The sequence below is a fragment of the Anomaloglossus baeobatrachus genome, chromosome 8 (genome assembly GCF_048569485.1).
Source record: "Anomaloglossus baeobatrachus isolate aAnoBae1 chromosome 8, aAnoBae1.hap1, whole genome shotgun sequence".
Classification (NCBI taxonomy): domain Eukaryota; kingdom Metazoa; phylum Chordata; class Amphibia; order Anura; family Aromobatidae; genus Anomaloglossus; species Anomaloglossus baeobatrachus.
Window position 1 is genome coordinate 65,146,226 of NC_134360.1, and position 23,121 is coordinate 65,169,346.

The 23,121-nt window shown below is 48.9% G+C and overlaps 1 protein-coding gene across 3 annotated transcripts in view; it reads left to right on the forward strand.

Moving 5' to 3' along the window:
* Positions 1-2,570: 2,570 nt before the first annotated feature.
* ELFN2 (extracellular leucine rich repeat and fibronectin type III domain containing 2) overlaps positions 2,571-23,121 on the forward strand; it is a 208,736-nt gene continuing 188,185 nt past the window's right edge. For 2 of the 3 annotated variants that reach the window (XM_075321753.1, XM_075321754.1), the window contains exon 1: positions 2,571-3,349. The gene's annotated coding sequence lies outside the window, so the exon portion shown is untranslated. The remainder of the gene's footprint in view (positions 3,350-23,121) is intronic. The other variant, XM_075321752.1, reaches the window with a different exon arrangement.

The window sequence follows — 23,121 nt, forward strand, 5'->3', positions numbered from 1 at the left end:
CGGTAGGAGATGTTCCTCGCTCCCGCGGTTTCACACACAGCGATGTGTGCTGCCGCAGGAGCGAGGAACAACATCGGACCATCGCGTCAGCGTAATTATGGATTACGCCGACGCTACACTGATACAATCGTATCATCTAGGCTTTACACACTACGATGTCACGTGTGATGCCGGATGTGCGTCACTTTCAATTTGACCCCACCGACAACGCACCTGCGATGTCGTAGTGTGCAAAGTACCCCTTAGTGTCTTGGTGTCCAGGTCCCTACCATTGAAACACCTTCTGTAAGATCAATAATTATCCTGCTATTGATCGTTTACATTCCCCATACTGTTTTAGTGTCTACTGTCTAGGTCCCTCCCATTGAGGCATCTTCTGTAATTTAATATGTATTTTATTCTATTTTGCAAAGAAAATGAATATTTTATGGTTATTTGTCTTGTTCACTTTATATGCCCTAATTACCATTTACCTTGGGTTCAAGCATTTTTTGATCTGTTGGAGATTCCAAGGTGGCTGGCTTTGATGGAAAAATCCTTAATTTGAACATACACTTACGAAGCCACACCACATCGATCTCAATAGTTGATATTAATAAAAGGACCCATACTTGTGGCAGATATACGACATTTATGAGGAATGCCTCCAGAGGGTAACACAGTATTTTTGTATTCCTAGAGTGGTTCAGAGTAGCATTACATAGTGATTTTTTTGGGGCTAGTTCAGTGTTTCATGGTGTACGAGGGGCTGCTGATAAGTCTTTGGCTTTGTGATCTTTTTTTGTTTCTATGGTAACAAATTTTACATCACATGAAAGCCTTATGTCACATAAGTTATGTGTCTAATATATGTTTTCAAAATTTTGTGTTTGTTTTATGGCAACAGTGTTCTACGCACGCGGGAAAACAAAATGGTGGAGTCTAATGTGATATTCACAGCAACTGAGAGCAGAGGAGTGATAAAATTCTTGTTTCTGCAAGGAAAGTCTGTGAAGGATATTCATGGTGATATGTCACAGACATTGGGGGATCAATGCCCTTCATATTCCACAGTTAAAAACTGGGTTGCCAAATTTAAAATGGGCCACTTCAGCACCAACGATGAGGAACGTCCTGGACGACCGAGGGTTGTTGTTCTGGAGATCATCGATGCTGTGCACAACCTCATACTGGAGAATCCACGAATTTCAGCTAAAGCAATAGCAGACATTATGGGGATTTCCCGTGAACGTGTGTCATTATCCATGAACATTTGGATATGAGGAAGCTTCTGCAAAGTGGGTCCCCAAATGCATGACAACAGATCAGAGAAGCATGCGAGTGAAAACTTCCCGGTCCATTTGTCAGCATTTCCAGACTGATAAGAACTTCCTGGATTGACTGGTAACTATGGATGAGACCTGGATTTATTTATTTGACCCTGAAAACAAGGAGCAGTCAAAAGAGTGGAGGTAAAAAATCAGCCACTAAGGTGATGGCGTCTGTGTTCTGGGATAAGGAGTGTGTGCTGCTAGTGGACTACCTTCAAAAGGGTTCCACCATCAATGCAAGGTATTACATTGAACTTTTGGACCAATTGAAGGCAGCTTTGAGGGCCAAAAGATGCGGCAAGCTGTCCAAAGGAATATTGTTCCTGCAAGACAATGCCTTGGTTGACACTGCACAAGCGACCACGGCAAAACTGACAGAGCTGGGCTTCCAGCTGGTTGACCACCCACCTTATTCACCAGATCTAGCTCCCTCTGACTATCATCTGTTTCCAAACCTGAACAAACACCTCAAGGGTAGCAAATTTCACACCATTTCTGATTCCATGGCTGCTACAGATGTCTATTTTGAAGCACAACTGAAATCCTTCTTTTTGCTAGGCTTACAGAACTTGGAATACCGATGTAAGAAGTGTGTTGTCATCAGTAGAGAGTATGTGGAATAAATGTAAAGTTTCGTCATCCTATCTCGTTTCTTTCTGGGTAAAGCCAAAGACTTATTAGCAGCCCCTCATATATTGTTGTCACTGCTCTAGACCTGGCTAATTCCTGTATTACACATTTCCCCCTCTCTCTCTTATTCGGCTCTCATTTAATTTTGATTGATTGATCTGCGGGTCATAGAGACATGTTGAGGAGGCCATAATCTCCCTGACACTTCTCATTACGTAGAAGGTGATTCAGACTATAGGAGCGAGATTCCACAATGCAGGATGGGGGAGACTCATCAGTCACTTAAGTGACAATCCAGAACAAAAATCTACTTTTACATATCCAGAGATGGCGTGCTGGCTGTGCTCCAGACTGGATTCGGTGGGGGAATCTCCAGGGGTTCCTGGGATAATGGGACTGTCAAAGGCACAGAGGGCAGCTTATTATACCTGGTGATGTTGTAGCACATAAATGATGTTGAGGACACTGGAGTATGTCATACGTATATATTCCTATAGAAATAATATTGCATAGCTGTTTGGATCCTCAATCTTGTTCCTATCATGGGGTGTATATTTAATCTCCATTATCGCTTCGCCCTGCTGTAGTGCTGCGTGCCCCCTCCTCCTAACACATACTGTACACTGTACACAGTCTCAGCTTCTTCCTCCAGTTTTTTCTCTCTCCTTCCTCCTTTTTTCATCATTTATCCTTTCTGTGTCATGTCTCTCTCGCCTCTCCGCTGTCTTTGCACTCCCTGATTCACACAATCTCTCCCTTCATCCTGATTTCTTTCTCTCTCCGGCTTTTCAATCAGGTTTGACCCACAATAATCTCCTCTCTGGCTCAGTCTGGTGCTGCACCGGCTGTGGCTGTTCATGATTTGCAAAGGCTTCAGTCCCCACCGCGGCTTTGATTTTTATGCTCTCTCTTCCTTGTGCGCCTATCATCCATCATGCTACTGCCTTTTATTGTCTAGATGCTTCTCATCCCTTATGCGGAGTCTCACGCGTCATTCATTTTTTTTTTTTTGCGCCTTGTTCCTTATAGATTTTTGTCATTCTGAATTGTTATAATTCACATTTCATTTTTTTTTGCCTTCCATCCATCCTTTTTTCTCCGTCGCTGTATTCTGTATTCTTTCCTCCTCCTATTTTCGCTCCCCTCCCTTCTTTCTCTCCCTCTCGCTTGCTGTGTGGGTGCCTATCTGTTGGAGTAAGACAGCTGGGGAGATCTGGAAAGATTTCTGTCTGGGTGCCTGTCTCTGGCGCCGCAAGGGACACAACTCTGCTGGTGACACCGTATAGGGGGAAGCGTCAGTGACAAGAAGAGCAAGAAAAGTGACAGGGACACCGGTTGCTAAGCGGATGAGCAGATCCCTAATGCCATCGAGATGAGGACCAGGGACCGATAACACTGGTAAACCGCCTGTGCGTATATGCATGCATATGTGTATGGATACATGCATGCCTTATATCCATCGGATTGTGCTACGCTCTGGCTATTTGCTGCATTTTACATATTCTATCAGCTGTGAGCATCTTGCCATGTATTATACAGCAATGGTGCCTGCGTTTTTTTACAAAATGAGTATGAAAACCCATGTGATAGAGCTGCAATCCTAATATCTTGTGGATTTGTTGGGTCTATGTCATCTCATTGAGTGTGTTCTGATTGAAAATGGATCTTGCATGTGGAACTCATTAAATTGTGTCTGGTCGGTGTTAATCAGTGCAGATATACCGTATCCACGCCGGTGTGTCTATGTCGGCATGCGTGCACCAGTAGTATCCATTCTGTCATACTCTCATCCATGCTGCTTTGGGTTTTTGTATGATCCAGGCATCTGGAACATTGTATCTTATTGTATGACGTCCTGATATTGGACTTCATGATTAGTGTAGATCATGGGTCCCCAATTCCAGTCCTCAAACAGGATTTCCTTAGTATTGCACATGTGATAGTTTAATCACCTGCCCAGTTGATGATTCCAACACCCATGCAATGCTAAGGAAATCCTGAAAACATGCACTGTTGGCGGCCCTCGAGGACTGGAGTTGGGGAACCCTGGTGTAGATGAAGGGGAGCTTTTTATGGATTAGTTATGGACCTTCATCCAAGCCTACAGTGTGTTTTACTACTAGTACATGGTTTGTGAATGCTCTTCGTGAACACATGATTGTGGAGCAGATGTACCGCGCATTCTGCTCTACAATGACCCAGCTAGGATTTCGTTCCCTCGTTCATTGGTGACTGAGGGTTGCCACCTTCTTTACGACTTGGACCAAGACCAAGGCACTGTGCATTCCTTTAGTCATTGTTTTTATCCGGAGAGAAGCATCATTTCCATAGAGTAATAACAATAATTAGTAATTTTCCACCTCCCATGCATGTCCACTCATGATTATTATGTGGGCAGCTCCAGCATTTTTTTTCCAGAGGGTTTTCCTATATAATACTTTTAATCTCTTTTGAGTAAAAACTTCCTTTGGTGTCATGTATTTATGACGTCCACACGTAACAACTATATAGTAGAGCCAAAAATCTGGAAGTTTCAAGAAATGGGATTGGATGAGGTGCACTTGTTACTCCCATTGACAATGTCTGTCTTACGTTAGGGTCTTAGGGATGAGATGGATAGACATATTGTCTTTGATTATATACGTCCAACCATATAATAGTCTGTATGGAAACACTGTATACATACAAGATAGACATTCTCCATTATATAGAGCTCTATGGATGTGCAACAACCCAACACTGGATGGAAAAGTCAGCCAAGTTTCTATAAATGGGAAGTATCTAGTGAAAAAGATTCAGATTAACTTGTACTTCATTGGCCTTTCTATGCTTGGGAGTCCAGTGGGTGGTCCTATGTAGTGATTGACTGCTTTCCCTCTATGACTTTAGCTACCAATTAGTGATGAGCGGGCACTGCCATGCTTGAGTGTTCAGTACTCGTAATTAGTGATGAGCGGGCACTGCCATGCTCAGGTGTTCGGTACTCGTAATTACTGATGAGCGGGCACTACCATGCTCAGGTGCTCAGTACTTGTAACTAGTGATGAGTGAGCACTGCCATGCTCGGGTGTTTGGTACTCGTAATTAGTGATGCGCGGGTACTACCATGCTCGGGTGCTCAGTACTCGTAACTAGTGATGAGCGGGCACTACCATGCTCAGGTGCTCGTAACTAGTGATGAGCGGGCACTACCATGCTCGGGTGTTTGGTACTCGTAATTAGTGATGCGCGGGTACTACCATGCTCGGGTGCTCAGTACTCGTAACTAGTGATGAGCGGGCACTACCATGCTCAGGTGCTCGGTACTTGTAACTAGTGATGAGCGGGCACTACCATGCACGGGTGCTCAGTACTTGTAACTAGTGAACAGCGGGCACTACCATGCTCGGGTGCTCGGGTGCGCCTAACTAGTGATGAGCAAACTCTACCATGCTCGGGTACTCGGAATTAGTGATGAGCGAGCAATACCATGCTCAAGTACTCGGAACTTGCGATGAGCGAGCACTACCATGCTCTGGTGCTCGATACTCGATAAGAACAGTTGGATGCTCAGATAGGCGCAACTCCAGCACCGGAGTAAAATGTCAGTTCAGCTCTCTGCCCACATACAGGCAGCCATAAAGACAGTATTTCTAGAAGGAGGGAGGGTGTTTTTTTTCCCTCTAACACACCACTTCCAAAAATATTGTTTTGACTCCAATGAGAGCCATTCAGAGACTGGGGTGCATGCACACATAATGCAGTGAAGCAAACCTGTGCATTATGGTCAATATTTCATGGATGACACATTCAAGCACTCGCGATACTTGGCCGAGCATGTGAATACCGGATACCCCGATGTTTGATTGAGTATCGAGCACGTTCGGCCATCACTACTCGCTACGAGTACCGGGCACCTAAGCATGGTAGTGCTCGCTCATTACTAGTTACCAGTACCGGGCACCTAAGCATGGTAGTGCTCACTCATCACTAGTTACAAATACTGAGCGCCTGAGCATGGTAGTGCTCACTCATCACTAGTTACTAGTACTGAGCACCTGAGCATGGTAGTGCCCGCTCATCACTAGTTACTAGTACTGAGCACCGGAGCATGGTTGTGCTCACTCATCACTAGTTACTAGTACTGAGCACCTGAGCATGGTAGTGCCCGCTCATCACTAGTTACGAGTACTGAGCTCCCGAACATGGTAGTGCCCGCTCATCACTAGTTACGAGTACCGAGCCCCCGATCATGGTAGTGCCTGCTCATCACTAGTTACAAGTACCGAGCCCCCGATCATGGTAGTGCTCGCTCATCACTAGTTACAAGTACCGAGCCCCCGATCATGGTAGTGCCTGCTCATCACTAGTTACAAGTACCGAGCCCCCGATCATGGTAGTGCCTGCTCATCACTAGTTAGAAGTACCGAGCCCCCGATCATGGTAGTGCCTGCTCATCACTAGTTACAAGTACCGAACACCTGATCATGGTAGTGCTCGCTCATCACTAGTTACCAGTACCGAGCATGGTAGTGCCCGCTCATCACTAGTTACGATGTGAAGCCCCACAGGTGTTGTGTCGGTGCATTACCTTCAGGGACTCCACTCGGCTGGATCTGGTCACAGGTAGGAGATCTTCTTCTTGTCGTGACACCACTCTCAGTATTGCGGCCAGTAGGGACCGCCACTGCAGATTGAGGGTCGCCTGGGGCTGATGGTATGTGCAGTTAGTTGGAATAGCCTCCTGAGAGTGAGGCAAGCCCCAGGGCCCGATGTAGGTGCGTAGTACCACAAGGCGCAGAATAACTCCACACAGGCAGGATGTCTTTCAGGGTTTTTACTCACAGTTGATAGGGTGAGTAACCCGGGCGTAGCTGGGATGAACCAAGTGGGAACCAGGTGTCCTTCAGGCTGACTTGTGAGGGTGACTACTAACTCGCCTTCCTTAGCCCTTGGTGGTTTGGGGTGACCCCGACTTTGAGTCCCTATGGGGGTCACCCAGGGAAGTTGCTAAAGCCTCACTCCCCTTCGTTTGCCGTGTGCTTGTTGCCTGGGCCAGATCACTCCAGATTCTTGCCTCCTGTGAGCTATGGGCCCTAACTGTGGCTACGTGGCTGCGGCTTTTGTGGTGTTGTGGCGTGGGCTTTGAGAGCCCCACACCGGCAGGTTTAGCAAAAGAAAGCTGGATCTATCTCCGCTTCGGGATCTGCCGCCCGTTTGGGCCTGGTACTCCCTAGCAGTCTCCTTACTTCCCACTCTGTGCTCTCTCTTTAGCTGGAGATGGGTTTCGGGTAGCACTCCTAGTTGACCGTTCTCCCCCGTCGGTAGCCACTGCGCGGACGCTGTCAGACTCCAGCAGCCCAGGGGAAGGGGTCAGCTCCTCTCGGAGCTCCCTGGACTCTGCTCTGAACCGGCTCACATCTGGGACCTTCACTGCTGCTCCTGTCAGAGCCTCACTTTCCTGCTCCTCACTCCTCCACACTCTGTTGCAGACTCTAGACTGTTTACTCCTCCTTCTCTTTTCCCTTTTGTGCCTGCCTACGCCACCTAGCAACCAGATTCTCTTACCACACCCCTTGAGAGGAGATGGAGGCTTTTGGCCCCCTCCACTATTCCAGTGAAGGTGAAGGCTTTTCCCCCTCCTGGGATCCCCAGGGGTCCTCTCATGGGTACATGTGTGAGACCTGATCACTATGCGCCTGTGTACCACACCCCTGTCAGCCTTCTGGATTACCTGTGTTGTACTGTCCCCAGCATGGGTGCAGTACTCAGTGGTGCCTGACCAGGTCAGGGGCGCCACAACAAGTACCGAGCACCCGAGCATGGTAGTGTCCGCTCACCACTAGTTACAAGTACTCAGCACCTGAGCATGGTAGTACCCGCTCATCACTAGTTACAAGTACCGAGCACCTGAGCATGGTAGTGCCCGCTCATCACTAGTTACAAGTACCGAGCACCTGAGCATGGTAGTGCCCGCTCATCACTAGTTATGAGTACTGAGCTCCCGAGCATGGTAGTGCCCGCTCATCACTAATGTCAATCACTGAACAGGTCCACCACTGGACTTCCAATCTTAATAGGGGAGTGATTTTTTCCAACAAAGTCCGAAAGCTCCTTTAGCTCTATATACAGTAGTGGTGCCTAAAGATACTGTAGGACTGAAGGTACGATGTGACTGAATCCGTTTATATAAACAAGAAGGCAATGTATTATCTAATCTATTACTGTAGAAATAACTGTAAAGTATTAATGACTCATAATTTTTGGTCTGTTCCAAAAGACATGGACTAACATAAGAAACTGAGCCGTATCTGCAGCCATACTTCTTGCAGCTGCTATGGGACCCATCATAAAGTAGGATGTAATTTAGACTGTGCCAGAAACTCTAATATGGCGACATACTGGCAGGTCTATGACTTGGCAAACAGTGAGGAAAAAAATAATGTTTGTGGAATACAGCGTGATGTGCCAGGTTGATATTAATTTAATCACTGCCTTCCACTTTTGGGGGATGTTTGGCTATGGAGTAAATCTCACATTGGAGATGATTCGATAATTTTGAATGGTGTCCTGATGATCGAGGTTGGAGATACCAATCTTATCCAGTCTTTTTTGTTTGCTATATTAGTGGTTAAACTAAACTCTAAAATTTGTAAAATAAAAAAATAAATTACAAAAATTATAAAAAATAAAATAAAAAAATAAATATGTACAAACACGCATATATATATACCGTGTGTGTGTGTATATATATATATAATATATATATATATATATATATATATATACGGTATATATATAATTTGTTTGTGGTGCCATTTTCTTTGACCCATACATTTCTTTTTGTTTTATTTTGTTTCTGTTTTTTTTTTTTATGGAGCTTGTTTGTTTTATAGTTTTGTAAAATATATTGTTTGGATTGCTTTTTATTAAATTTTTGGAGTGATATGCGGCGACTATTTCAATTTTCTATTTGATAGATTGGACCTTTTTGGACGCGGTAATACCAAATATGTTATTATTTTTGTATTTTAATGGATGGGGGAGAAGTGGGTTGATTCAAATTGTTATATTTTTTATTAGTTTTTTTATATATATATATATATATATATATATATATATATATATTATAAAAATAAAAAAAGATTTTTAAATCCCTATGGGAATTTAAACCTGCAATCGTTCAATCACTTGCACTATGTACTGATATATAATGATATAGTATATAAAGCATATACAGTATAGTATATATTGTATATAAAAAAAATTGTGGTTCTCTCAGCCTCTTACTGAGCTTCATAGGAGGATCCATTGACAATTACAGGGTCCATCAGTAGATAGTAATGGCAAAGTAATCCAAAAGTTCCACACAATCACTTCGCATTAGGAATTGGTGCTCATGCGCATTGTTTAAATTCCATTGTCAGAGATTGATAGCGGCACTTAAATGGTTAAACTTTGGAGATCGGAGAAAGTTAGCCTTGTTTAGGATTGCAGGGAAAATAAAGCATTACAGGTTGCTCAGTATTTCTCTGAGGAGGAAATGGATCTCGTTAGCGGCACTTATTGGAGGTCCCCTGTAACTCAATGTCTGCTAGACTTGCCCCTCATCAGTGCAGAACACGATTTGGCCGGCTGAATCAAGTGCCTTTTGCACTCCAAAAATAAAAGCAGTGTGAAGGGCATCTCATTCATTCAGCCAAAAACCCTGATCTAAATTGATGAGAAGCAAGTATCCCCCAAACTGCTGCCTTGCTTGGATAACATCTCTCCCTAGTTATGTTGCAAGGCTTGTTAAAGTGTTGTATGCTGATTTGTAGGGTACCTTGTACTTGCAAGATAATTTTCTTTCCTTACAGGATAATTAATGTCACAGGTGTGTCAGATAGTCATGTGGTGTCCGGCAATAGAAGGTCACAGAATTTGGCTTCTCAAAATGGTCCCTGACTTTCTATTGTTCCTGCTATAAGTTTTCAATGTACTAGGTAGCTTTCCTGCTGGGTTTTCATGTCTCTCACTTTAGGACCCAGGAGAACCCTCCTTCCGTCCAACTGCTGATTATCAGTATTCCCCTTGTGCTTAAATACTCCCATCTTCCTTGGACTGGTGCTGGTGATATTATTCAGTTCTTTCAAGCTCTGGTTGCAAGCAGGTAGCTTGTACTCCTCTGTGGTATCATTGCTGAAACTTTGCTGAACTTCTACCTGAGTCATCTGTGGATAAGTTGTTCATGCACTTTTCCCCCTGTGTGTCCTCCTCGTGTCTTCTTTAGTGTTTAGTGGGGTTGACGAAGAGCTCATCCCATCTGTTCACTATTTAGGGCCCAGCCCAAGATATGCCTAGGGTCAGGTATCCGACTCAGCGCATAGGTGCAGAACCTATCTAGGGTGGTGAGGGACCTCAGGGACCAGCAGTAGGTTTGGTCAGGAGTCACCATCTTCCCCTTACCTAGACACAGGGTTTCCTTTCCCTTCCCTTTTACCATTTGCTTGGTACTGCCCCGTACCTAGTGTGACAATTAATCATTATATATTAATTGCATATTTTTCTTAATGAGAGGCCTTCTCTGTTCTTTCTTAAGGAGAGTGAAATTTTTTGGGCACTAGTAAATAATTTTTGGGCATCCAAAATACCCATTTTCCATTGAGATCTTCCAAAGTCAAGAGCAACAAAATATATTGGCTTAACTCAAGGAAAAAATCCAGCACTTTAAAAAAAATGAACTATTTCCTCAGATGAAAAATAAGTAACGCAAGGGAAAAAATATAGAGGTTTACACGTTTCGAGCCTCTTAATTATAACTTTTATAATTAAGAGGAATTTAGCTTCAAAACACGTACACTGCTATATTTTTCCCTAATAGTAGTTCATTTTTTAGAAGTGCTGTATTTTTTTCTTGGTGGATATGTGAAGCCCCGCCGGTGCTGTATCGGTGCATACCTTCAGGGACTCCACGTAGCTGGTGCTGGTCACAGGTAGGGAATCTTCGGTTTTGATCGTGACGCCACTCTCAGTATTGCGGCCAGTAGGGACCGCCACTGCAGGTTGAGGGTCGCCTGGGGCTGATGGTGTGTGCAGTTAGTTGGAATAGCCTCCTGAGAGTGAGGCAAGCCCCAGGGCCCTGTGTAGGTTTGTAGTACCACAAGTCGCAGAATGACTCACACAGGCAGAACTGTCTTTCAAGGGCTTTACTCACATTTGATGGCAGAGTGAGTAGCCCGGGCGTAGCTGAGATGAACCAGGTGGGAACCAGGTATCCTTCAGGCTGACTTTATGTGAGTGACTACTGACTCGCCTTCCTTAGCCCTTGGTGGTTTGGGGTGACCCCGACTTTGAGTCCCTATGGGGGTCACCCAGGGAAGATGCTGCAGCCTCTCTCCCCCTTTTGTTTGCCGTTTGCTTGTTCCCCGGACCAGGCCACTCCAGCTGCTTGCCTCCTGTGACCTATGGGCCCTCACTGCGGTTACGTGGCTGCGGCTTTTGTGGTGTTGTGGTGTGGGCTTTGAGAGCCCCACACCGGCAGGTTTAGCAGAAGAAAGCTGGATCTATCTTCGCTTCGGGATCTGCCGCCCGGTTGGGCCTGGTGCTCTCTAGCAGTCTCCTTACTTCCCACTCCGTGCTTTCTCTCTAGCTGAAGCTGGCTTTCAGGTAGCACTCCTAGTTGACCGTTCTCCCCCGTCAGTAGCCACTGCGCGGGCGCTGTTAGACAGCAACAGCCCCACAGGTCTGCTCCTCACTGAGCCCTCTGGAGTTCTGCTCTAACTGACTCACTGCTCCTCCTCTCCTGTTCTTGCCTACGCCACCTAGCAACCAGACTCTCCACCACACCCCTTGAGAGGAGATGGAGGCTTTTGACCCCCTGCCACTATTCCAGTGGAGGTATAGGCTTTGCCCCCTTCTGGGACCCCCAGGGGTCCTCTCATGGGTACATGTGTGAGACCTGATCACTATGCGCCTGTGTTCCACACCCCTGTCAGCCTTCTGGATTACCTGTATTGTACTGTCCCCAGCACGGGTGCAGTACTCAGTGGTGCCTGACCAGGTCAGGGGCGCCACATTCCCCCTTAGTTATCACCAGCACGTCCTCGGGCTGCAAGACAACATTTTAAAATGCATAAAACATTAAAACATGTAAAACATTTTAAAAGCACCAGGTACCATACATCACCACCCTCCACCCACAAGTCCGTTAACCCACCCAAAACCCTTTCACGTTGGCCGCGCCTTCAGCCACTTCTGGCAGGATGTAGAGGCGGCTTTCATGGGCTGGTGGTTTCAGGGTATACCTGGCCTGGTGGATCCGCGCCTTCAGCCTCTTCTGGCAGGATGCAGAGGCGGCCTCCACAGTTGGTGCTGACCAGGTACCCTCTTTGTGGTGGTGAGCCAAGGCCCCATAAACAGGCGTGCTCTCTGGTTGCAGGTGAGCCAAGGCCCTATATACGGACGGGCTCCTCCTGGTTGCAGACGAGCCAAGCCCCTAAACAGGCTGACTCTGGTGGCGGTGGTGCCCTCTGGTGTAACTATTTACACTGCGAGAGTTTGTGGCTATAGCCAGTTCATAGCCTTAAGGTTTATGGTTTTCTCACAATAGTTTTTGTGGGCACATGCTTAAACGTGAACGTTGCAAAACAAAACTTTTCAAAACTTCAACTGGTAACTTCTTTCTTTACTTTTCTCTACTTTACCAGGGCTTGAGCCTGTTGGGCTGCGGCACCTGTTGCTTTCTTGGCCTCTTTCTTCATCTGTTGTTGTCTCATCTGCAGGTTCCTTGTCTCTGCTTTCTTGATCTTCATCTGTGTCTTTATCTCTGTCTTTTCTTTCTTGTTCTTCATCTGTGTCTTTATCTCTGTCTTTTCTTTCCTCTTTGGGACATGGTGCTACGTCTAAGGCATAGTAGCCCCTTTCTCCTTGATGCAAGGTGAACTGTACTGCGTCTCCAATTTTCAAATTTCTGCCTGAATGTCCTCTGGGCAGGTGGGCTTGAACATCTCTCCGATTCACAAATATGCCCTCTTTTATTCCTCTTGCTACAATAAAGCCGTATCCGCTTTTCAAATTGAAGTCCTCTACTACTCCTCTGAAAAGGGGTCCTCTGACCTGGGCTCTGGACCTTCTCAGTAACCTTTTCTCCTGTAGGTCTCTGGCTGTGACTTCTCTCTGCTCTGGAGACTGTGGTGCAGGGGACAGCGTTGTTCTATTGCGACGCCTTGTCTTGCGGGCTGGGTTTTGCCGGGCTGTTACTTCAATGCCTGCAGGGCCCCAGGTAAGGTTTCTGGGCTGATCTTCGTCAGCAGACGGTGTCAAGTCCTCCTCATCCCAACGGGAATAGGGTAACATCTCCGGCTCTGAGTATTGCTCCACTGCCGGTGGCTCCGGAGTCAGCTCCTCAGCTTCCTGGCCTCCTCTCCCCCTTAGTTCTTCTTGGCACTCCTTTGGTGGCAGTGCTGGGGATGGGCTTTCTTCAGCAGGCTCAGGCAGGGGACTCTTTGGCGTGGTTGCTGCAGGGGTTGCCGGAACCCTCTTGGGGGTGTGCGGAGGGAGCAGATACCGATCCACCATTTCTTGTGGGAACTGGGCCTCTAGGTCAGCCTTCAGCTTCCAGTATTCGGGGTCCTCTCCTATCAGGGACTTCCTAGCAGGGACCTTTTTGGACTGGGGAGCGGTGTCTGCTCTGGCCTTGCAGGCCGGGGTAAACGGTGATGCAATCTCTTGGCGGGCCGCGCCTGGCATGGCGGCGGCCTGGTTCGGCGTCGCAGCTGCGATGGGGTCTGTGCAGGCTGGGCTGGGCATCGCTGCGGCGGCCTGGGCTTGGCGGGCCGCACCTGGCGTGGCTGCGGCCTGGCTCAGCGTCGCCGCGCCGGGCGCCTCTTCAGGGACCGCGGGCGTGGCAGTAGGGGTCGGGGCACTTGCGCTAGCCGGGGCATCACTCGACTCACCCATCGTTGGCAGCATCGGGGTCTGAGTTGTCACCGCCCGATCTGGCACTCGGTGCGCGGCTCTCTCTTCGTAGGCCCGAACCGCCGCGGTCATCCATAGAAACTCCTCGCGTCCCTCTCTGATCAGCCTTCCGACCCTGGCTTCCAGTTGATCGCAGAACTCGGCAAGCTCCCGACACCACCAGGCAGCGGAGCCTGGCTCTGGGTCTCTGCACTCAGACGCCATTTTCATTAGCAAGCTGCTGGCTTCTCTTCTGCTCCGCCGTCTCCGGACGCTTCCGCTCTCATAGCTGGCAAGGTCAGAACTCTGCAGGGGATCTCTGGGTAGCCACACCTCTTCGTGGGCGGTAACTTCTCCCAGCGCGGGCTGCTGTTGTTTTTCAGCGCGCTTTTCATGGTGGCAATATGGCGGCGCTTCCAATTTTTCAAGCGGACCGCCTAGGCACATGGTCACCTGTCTGAACAGGTCTAGTCCTTATCCTGTTCGTGACGCCAGATGTGAAGCCCCGCCGGTGCTGTATCGGTGCATACCTTCAGGGACTCCACGTAGCTGGTGCTGGTCACAGGTAGGGAATCTTCGGTTTTGATCGTGACGCCACTCTCAGTATTGCGGCCAGTAGGGACCGCCACTGCAGGTTGAGGGTCGCCTGGGGCTGATGGTGTGTGCAGTTAGTTGGAATAGCCTCCTGAGAGTGAGGCAAGCCCCAGGGCCCTGTGTAGGTTTGTAGTACCACAAGTCGCAGAATGACTCACACAGGCAGAACTGTCTTTCAAGGGCTTTACTCACATTTGATGGCAGAGTGAGTAGCCCGGGCGTAGCTGAGATGAACCAGGTGGGAACCAGGTATCCTTCAGGCTGACTTTATGAGGGTGACTACTGACTCGCCTTCCTTAGCCCTTGGTGGTTTGGGGTGACCCCGACTTTGAGTCCCTATGGGGGTCACCCAGGGAAGATGCTGCAGCCTCTCTCCCCCTTTTGTTTGCCGTTTGCTTGTTCCCCGGACCAGGCCACTCCAGCTGCTTGCCTCCTGTGACCTATGGGCCCTCACTGCGGTTACGTGGCTGCGGCTTTTGTGGTGTTGTGGTGTGGGCTTTGAGAGCCCCACACCGGCAGGTTTAGCAGAAGAAAGCTGGATCTATCTTCGCTTCGGGATCTGCCGCCCGGTTGGGCCTGGTGCTCTCTAGCAGTCTCCTTACTTCCCACTCCGTGCTTTCTCTCTAGCTGAAGCTGGCTTTCAGGTAGCACTCCTAGTTGACCGTTCTCCCCCGTCAGTAGCCACTGCGCGGGCGCTGTTAGACAGCAACAGCCCCACAGGTCTGCTCCTCACTGAGCCCTCTGGAGTTCTGCTCTAACTGACTCACTGCTCCTCCTCTCCTGTTCTTGCCTACGCCACCTAGCAACCAGACTCTCCACCACACCCCTTGAGAGGAGATGGAGGCTTTTGACCCCCTGCCACTATTCCAGTGGAGGTATAGGCTTTGCCCCCTCCTGGGACCCCCAGGGGTCCTCTCATGGGTACATGTGTGAGACCTGATCACTATGCGCCTGTGTTCCACACCCCTGTCAGCCTTCTGGATTACCTGTATTGTACTGTCCCCAGCACGGGTGCAGTACTCAGTGGTGCCTGACCAGGTCAGGGGCGCCACAGATAAAAGTCAGAGAATACCCTCAATTGGATGATGAGCCTCAATAGGGCAAATTTTATTAAAATAAGGAGAGAGTGCTAGATGGTGCTCTTTGAAAGGTTTAGACCTGTAGCGCTGGCATCCCAGCAGGGACGCTGATTTACTCACCGCCACAGCCAGGTCCTGTTCTCCCCTGCTGCCATGCAGCCTCCCACATGCTCTCCTGACTTCCTACCCTCCCGGGCCCTGTACATGCCGCACAGGAGTCCTGGGAGTGCACCTAACACATGCACTTTTAAAGGACTGCTGCACTATTTCCAGAAAATGCCTTTCAGCCTATGGCACCCTCCCATTAGGGAAGATGCCTGTGCAACGTGTTCAGTTAGTCAGTCTTCAGTCTGCAAGCTAGTTGTCTGGTCCTGTGCTTTTGCCCCGTATCCATTACCTATACCTTTACTTGTTTCCACCTTCCCATACCTGCCTGTTCCTACCGTGCCCTCCATTTCTGTCAGTAAACGCTTTCCTGCCTGCCTCAGCCACTGTGGCTGTACCCACCTGGTCTCTGAGATTGTACCTGCCTACTCTCGTGTCCATACAGTATCCGTCACCTGGCTTGGTGGGTTAGCTGCCACAGACCCAGTTACTGCCCTGGGAGTGGTACCTGGCGTCCACTAAAGGGTAAGCCTGGGTCCCCTGTGTAATCCAGTGGAACCACTGTACTAATCCTGCTCACTGCCTTAACACCAACCATGAGTGTTACAAGGCCTACTTGGAGTATGAAACCCAACTTGTGATTTTTGATATTGCTATTGTGTAAAGTTGTCTGGATCATGTGTGCTGGGTGGAAACAACCGGTGCATCACACCTGTGTGACTGGCGCCCTATGCAAACCTCATTTGAGTGCATATTTAATACCAGTAGTAACCACACACTCCATGAAATGGTAGGCTGTGAGTGGTTGTCTCATCGGTGTTACCCTCACCATTATCATAAGGGGCCGGCTGCATCCTGCGAGTGCATTTGCTATTTGACCCTTATTGGCTAATGGCTTTTTCTGGTGGGTTCTTTTTGATTTTTGTCTGAATTTATGCCTTTTGCTGTGAATTATTGTGGAAAAACAATATCCAAAAGGCTTGTTAAAACAAAACTCGTGAGGTTCTATACAATCATTTGTCCCATGTAGGCCTTAAACGTGAAGGTTACTCCTCAGACACAGATACGTAATTATGACAGGGCAAGGTTCACCAGCCAAACGGTTCTTCTCTACAGATGGTGCATTATCTCATTTCACCAGGTGCCATTACTTATTCGGCAGCAGCTCTTTTTACAACCTGAAATGTAGGATACAATGGGAGAAACACAATGCAGCCTGTGACTTAATTATGTATCATAGTTGGCCAATCAATACCTACATATACATTAATTAGATGAGCTGCTTATAAATAGCCTTAATAAATCAGTGTGTTGTGTCAGTAAAACAGTGTAACATGGACATGCATGAAGGCTTCTAATGGGTGATCAGTCATGTAAATCCTGCAAAGACAACAGAATGCGGAAAGAATAACTAATGTTACCAAAAATGCGCAAGAGAACACAAAACTCACACTGCGCACTGACCATGGTCTCCATTACCAAGAACATGTCATTAGGCAATGAACTACCGTGTTTTTCCAAAAATAAGACAGTTTTATACTTTTTTGGACTAAAAAACACGCTAGGGTAGGTCTTATTTTTGGGGAAACACAGTTGGGGGTAAGTTTACCCCAACCTCCCCCCCCAAAAAAACAAAAAAAACAAAACAGACCCCACCCCTTTCCCAGGGGAATCATACTTACCAGAACCTGGATGTCTGTGTGTCTCCCAGGTCCTCCTGCGATCTTCAGCGGGTGCTCCCGGAAGGTATGGTGCACAGCGGTGCTGCCCTGCTTCTGGTCGACACTCACATACATCAGATTGCGCGCACAGAAACACACATCAGATCGCACACACTCAATCACCACATCTGGTTATATGGATTGCTTCCGGCCAGTAGGGGAAGATGGGATGCAGCGCAGTAGAGCGTGAGGAACTTCGGTGGAATGCATGGAGGACTCGGCAGTGGAACACATCGATGCATTCTACCACAGATCCTCTATGCGTTCCACCGTATTGCATCCCATGATTCTCTGCCACCTAGAATCAATCATTTTTGCCCAATGTGGTAAGTGTGTGTGCTCACTCTGATGTGGTTGTGCGATCTGATGTGTGTGGGTGTGTGCGATCTGATGTGTGTGGGTGTGTGCGATCTGATGTGTGTGGGTGTGTGCGATCTGATGTGTGTGGGTGTGCAATCTGATGTGTGTTGGTATGCAATCTGATGTGTGTGGGTGTGCGATCTGATGTGTGTGGGTGTGCGAACTGATATGTGTGGGTGTGCGAACTGATATGTGTGGGTGTGCGAACTGATATGTGTGGGTGTGTGAATTGATGTGTGTGGGTGTGTGAACTGATGTGTGTGGGTGTGTGAACTGATGTGTGTGGGTGTGTGAACTGATGTGTGTGTGGGTGTGTGAACTGATGTGTGTGGGTGTGTGTGATCTGATGTGTGTGGGTGTGTGCGATCTGATGTGTGTGGGTGTGTGCAATCTGATGTGTGTGGGTGTGCAATCTGATGTGTGTTGGTATGCAATCTGATGTGTGTGGGTGTGCGATCTGATGTGTGTGAGTATGTGAACTGATGTGTGTGGGTGTGCAATCTGATGTGTGTGGATCTGATGTGTGTGGGTGTGCGATCTGATGTGTGTGGATCTGATGTGTGTTGATGTGCGATCTAATGTGTGTGGATCTGATGTGTGTTGGTGTGCGATCTGATGTGTGTAGGTGTGTGTGATCTGATATGTGTGGGTGTGTGCGATCTGATGTGTGTGGGTGTGTGCAATCTGATGTGTGTGGGTGTGTGCGATCTGATGTGTGTGGGTGTGCGATCTGATGTGTGTGGGTGTGCGATCTGATGTGTGTGAGTGTGTGAACTGATGTGTGTGGGTGTGCAATCTGATGTGTGTGGATCTGATGTGTGTGGGTGTGCGATCTGATGTGTGTGGATCTGATGTGTGTTGGTGTGCGATCTGATGTGTGTGGCTGTGTGATAAGATGTGTGTGGGTGTGTGATCTGATGTGTGTGGGTGTGCGATCTGATGTGTGTGGGTGTGTGATCTGATGTGTGTGGATCTGATGTGTGTGGGTGTGCGATCTGATGTGTGTTGGTGTGCGATCTGATGTGTGTGGGTGTGTGATAAGATGTGTGTGGGTGTGTGATCTGATGTGTGTGGGTGTGCAATCTGATGTGTGTGGGTGTGCGATCTGATGTGTGTGGGTGTGCGATCTGATGTGTGTGGGTGTGTGATCTGATGTGTGTGGGTGTGTGATCTGATGTGTGTGGGTGTGCAATCTGATGTGTGTGGGTGTGTGATCTGATGTGTGTGGGTGTGCGATCTGATGTGTGTGGGTGTGTGATCTGATGTGTGTGGGTGTGCAATCTGATGTGTGTGGGTGTGCGATCTGATGTGTGTGGGTGTGCGATCTGATGTGTGTTGGTGTGCGATCTGATGTGTGTGGGTGTGTGATAAGATGTGTGTGGGTGTGTGATCTGATGTGTGTGGGTGTGCAATCTGATGTGTGTGGGTGTGCGATCTGATGTGTGTGGGTGTGCGATCTGATGTGTGTGGGTGTGTGATCTGATGTGTGTGGGTGTGTGATCTGATGTGTGTGGGTGTGCAATCAGATGTGTGTGGGTGTGTGATCTGATGTGTGTGGGTGTGCGATCTGATGTGTGTGGGTGTGTGATAAGATGTGTGTGGGTGTGTGATCTGATGTGTGTGGGTGTGCAATCTGATGTGTGTGGGTGTGCGATCTGATGTGTGTGGATCTGATGTGTGTGGGTGTAAGATCTTACATGTCTGTGGGTGTGCATTCCACTGCAGGTCCTCCCATTCGGTGTCTGGCAAGTATGATCACGGGTTCTTCTCTCTTCTCTCCTTTGGGGGGGTGTCTGATTTCTATAAGGCCTGTGCCACATTCACGTGAAAATCACGCACGTGCCGCAAGACATGACCAGCTGAGGGAGGATTCTCCGGTCGTGATGTCTGTGTAACCAAACCCCTTATCCTCTAAGAATAAACACACGGACTGCATGTGACTTGGTTCAAATGGCCACAGCAGCCTTTTATTGCCTATTGTTTACAAACTAGCACCTTAGGGACGCCGTCCAACGGGCGACCCAAAACAACAACATAAAGGTAACAATAGACAATAACATTTACAAGACCCCCCGGGGTAGGCCCAGTCCAATAACTACTACTCCCCCCTGTCCCTGGCCGCAACACACCGACCCAGAGACGAGGTGCCAATCACTCACGGATTGACACCCCACACTTTGGCAGAACCCCGTGCCTGCCACATCCCGGAACCGAGAGCCACCATACCAAGACAATGACTCCCGGTCCAGCCACCAATCACTTCCAAACCTCTGAACCAGACCTACCCCCCCCCGCTGCCATGACAAATAGCATCCCAACTTCCCAAAAAACATCCCCCCACATAACAACACAAAGGGAGGGTGGGCAGGGATCGTTCGGCGTCCGGAAACAGAAGAGGAGGTAACTCTTCCCTCTCCCGGACTAACCCTTTCCCTACTCCTCCTCTTCCTCCCAGGCTAAGACCATCCCCAAATGCCATATTAGGCATACCTCCAACTGTCCCTATTAACCCCATCACTCCCTACCTCCCCCTTTGTCATGTCGCCCCTCCCCCCAAGTGGGTCCGTGGCTTTCTTGTCCAGCTGAGGGAGGATTCTCCGGTCGGGATGTCTGTGTAACCAAACCCCTTATCCTCTAAGAATAAACACACGGACTGCATGCGACTTGGTTCAAATGGCCACAGCAGCCTTTTATTGCCTATTGTTTACAAACTAGCACCTTAGGGACGCCGTCCAACGGGCGACCCAAAACAACAACATAAAGGTAACAATAGACAATAACATTTACAAGACCCCCGGGGTAGGCCCAGTCCAATAACTACTACTCCCCCCTGTCCCTGGCCGCAACACACCGACCCAGAGACGAGGTGCCAATCACCCACGGATTGACACCCCACACTTTGGCAGAACCCCGTGCCTGCCACATCCCGGAACCGAGAGCCACCATACCAAGACAATGACTCCCGGTCCAGCCACCAATCACTTAAAAACCTCTGGACTAGACCTACCCCCCCCACTGCCGGGACAAATAGCATCCCAACTTCCCAAAAAACATCCCCCACATAACAACACAAAGGGAGGGTGAGCAGGGATCGTTCGGCATCCGGAAACAGAAGAGGAGGTAACTCTTCCCTCTCCCGGACTAACCCTTTCCCTACTCCTCCTCTTCCTCCCAGGCTAAGACCATCCCCAAATGCCATATTAGGCATACCTCCAACTGTCCCTATTAACCCCATCACTCCCTACCTCCACCTTTGTCATGTCGCCCCTCCCCCCAAGTGGGTCCGTGGCTTTCTTGACCAGCTGAGGGAGGATTCTCCGGTCGGGATGTCTGTGTAACCAAACCCCTTATCCTCTAAGAATAAACACACGGACTGCATGCGACTTGGTTCAAATGGCCACAGCAGCCTTTTATTGCCTATTGTTTACAAACTAGCACCTTAGGGACGCCGTCCAACGGGCGACCCAAAACAACAACATAAAGGTAACAATAGACAATAACATTTACAAGACCCCCCGGGGTAGGCCCAGTCCAATAACTACTACTCCCCCCTGTCCCTGGCCGCAACACACCGACCCAGAGACGAGGTGCCAATCACCCACGGATTGACACCCCACACTTTGGCAGAACCCCGTGCCTGCCACATCCCAGAACCGAGAGCCACCATACCAAGACAATGACTCCCAGTCCAGCCACCAATCACTTCCAAACCTCTGGACCAGACATACCCCCCCGTCACAGGACAGACCATGTGACACCTTACGTGGCCTGGACCCGCCACACACCAAAAGCACACTCCACACCATCCTGCAGGCCCAACACCCATAAATCCGCACCGACATCGTTGAGGTGCACACCATCACCCCTCCGAAATCGCCAATCTGCCAGCTCCAAATCCCTGTGCCTTACCACAATCCCACCATTCCTGGTCACAAACCGAGCCACCACCCTATTCACCTGGGCCCTGGCCTTGTTGACCTTCTCCACCGACCGAGTCCCCCTCCATGCCAACCTGGTCACTATGTCGGACCATACGTCCAGCAAACCAGGGTACCGCTTCCACAACTGCAGTAAGTCGATCTTTATATCGCGAATCAAATCCCGCGACGCCCGGGCACCAAGATCATTACCCCCCACATGTAATACCAGCACATTCGGGGGCCGCTCAACTTTACAATGGAAACGAAATTCTGGGACCACCCTGCACCACTCCATGCCCCGAACTCCGATCCATCGAACAGTCGCCTGCGCGCGATCCAAACCCAGCTGCCGACCATTCCGGCGAACTTCAGCCTGACGGGCACCCCAAAATACGAAGGAGTGCCCCAAGATCCAGATCAGGCACTTCCCTACAACAAATAAAACAGAACGAAAAAATCAAAACCAATAACATCACAACCACCAACACGGCTAGAAACACCCCCTTTCACAAACCTCCCGCACGTAACCAAATTACCATGATGCTACAACAACTGCGGTCTCACATACCGCCGAAAACAAGAAGATTCCCATCTACCAATACGCTTTACCACCTCATCTCCAAGCCCCCAACGAGCTGCCTCCGTCGCTGCACCAATCCGGAATGAATGCGACCCGAATTCCTCCGGGCGCTCCCCTGCGTTACGTAGACTTAGCCGCAGAACCGCCACAAACTGAAACCTCAACAAAAACGACCCATTCAAATGCCGCAACAACGGGCCAGGTAAGCCTCCCCTCACGGCCACAAATCTCTCGACTAAACGCACAGGGCACAATTCCTCTCCTGGAACCGCATATAACACCACCAACCTACCACGGCCCAGCTGATCCATCTTTGACCGGCGAATCTGGCACTCCACCTGACTACCGCACACTCGCACATCCTCAAGCATCAAACCACCACCCGTCACCCTGGACGGGCTTACCAGCTCGCCGATCCGGAAAGCCCCATAAAAAGCGAGACCGAAAGCTGTTGTAAACAGAACTGTCTCGTACGCCGACTCACAAATGCCACTCAGGCCACCCACCATCCGTCTCAACAAACCGAACGATACAGGACGCCTCTTGTCCCTCTCCCGTACGCCGCGGCGAAAACCCCGCAAAGCCTAACGAACCCGAAAATCCTGCGAAACATCACACTCCCCTCTCATTTTCAACCAAAACGCCACCGCCGACACCCGGTGTGCCACAGCCGATGCTGATCACCCGGCTGAGAAATTCGTACTCACCAACGACAACAAAGCCACCAAGTAATCCACGCTCTCCCCACCAAACATCAGACACAACAACTCCTCCCATTCAACCCACACCTTAGCATACCGGCACCAAGTCACTTCGGTCACCGAGTTCCGAATCAAGTCTGAAATCACCGCCTCACCAGATGCCACAAATCCTCGGGACACTCCACTCCGACTTCGTCCGCCCACG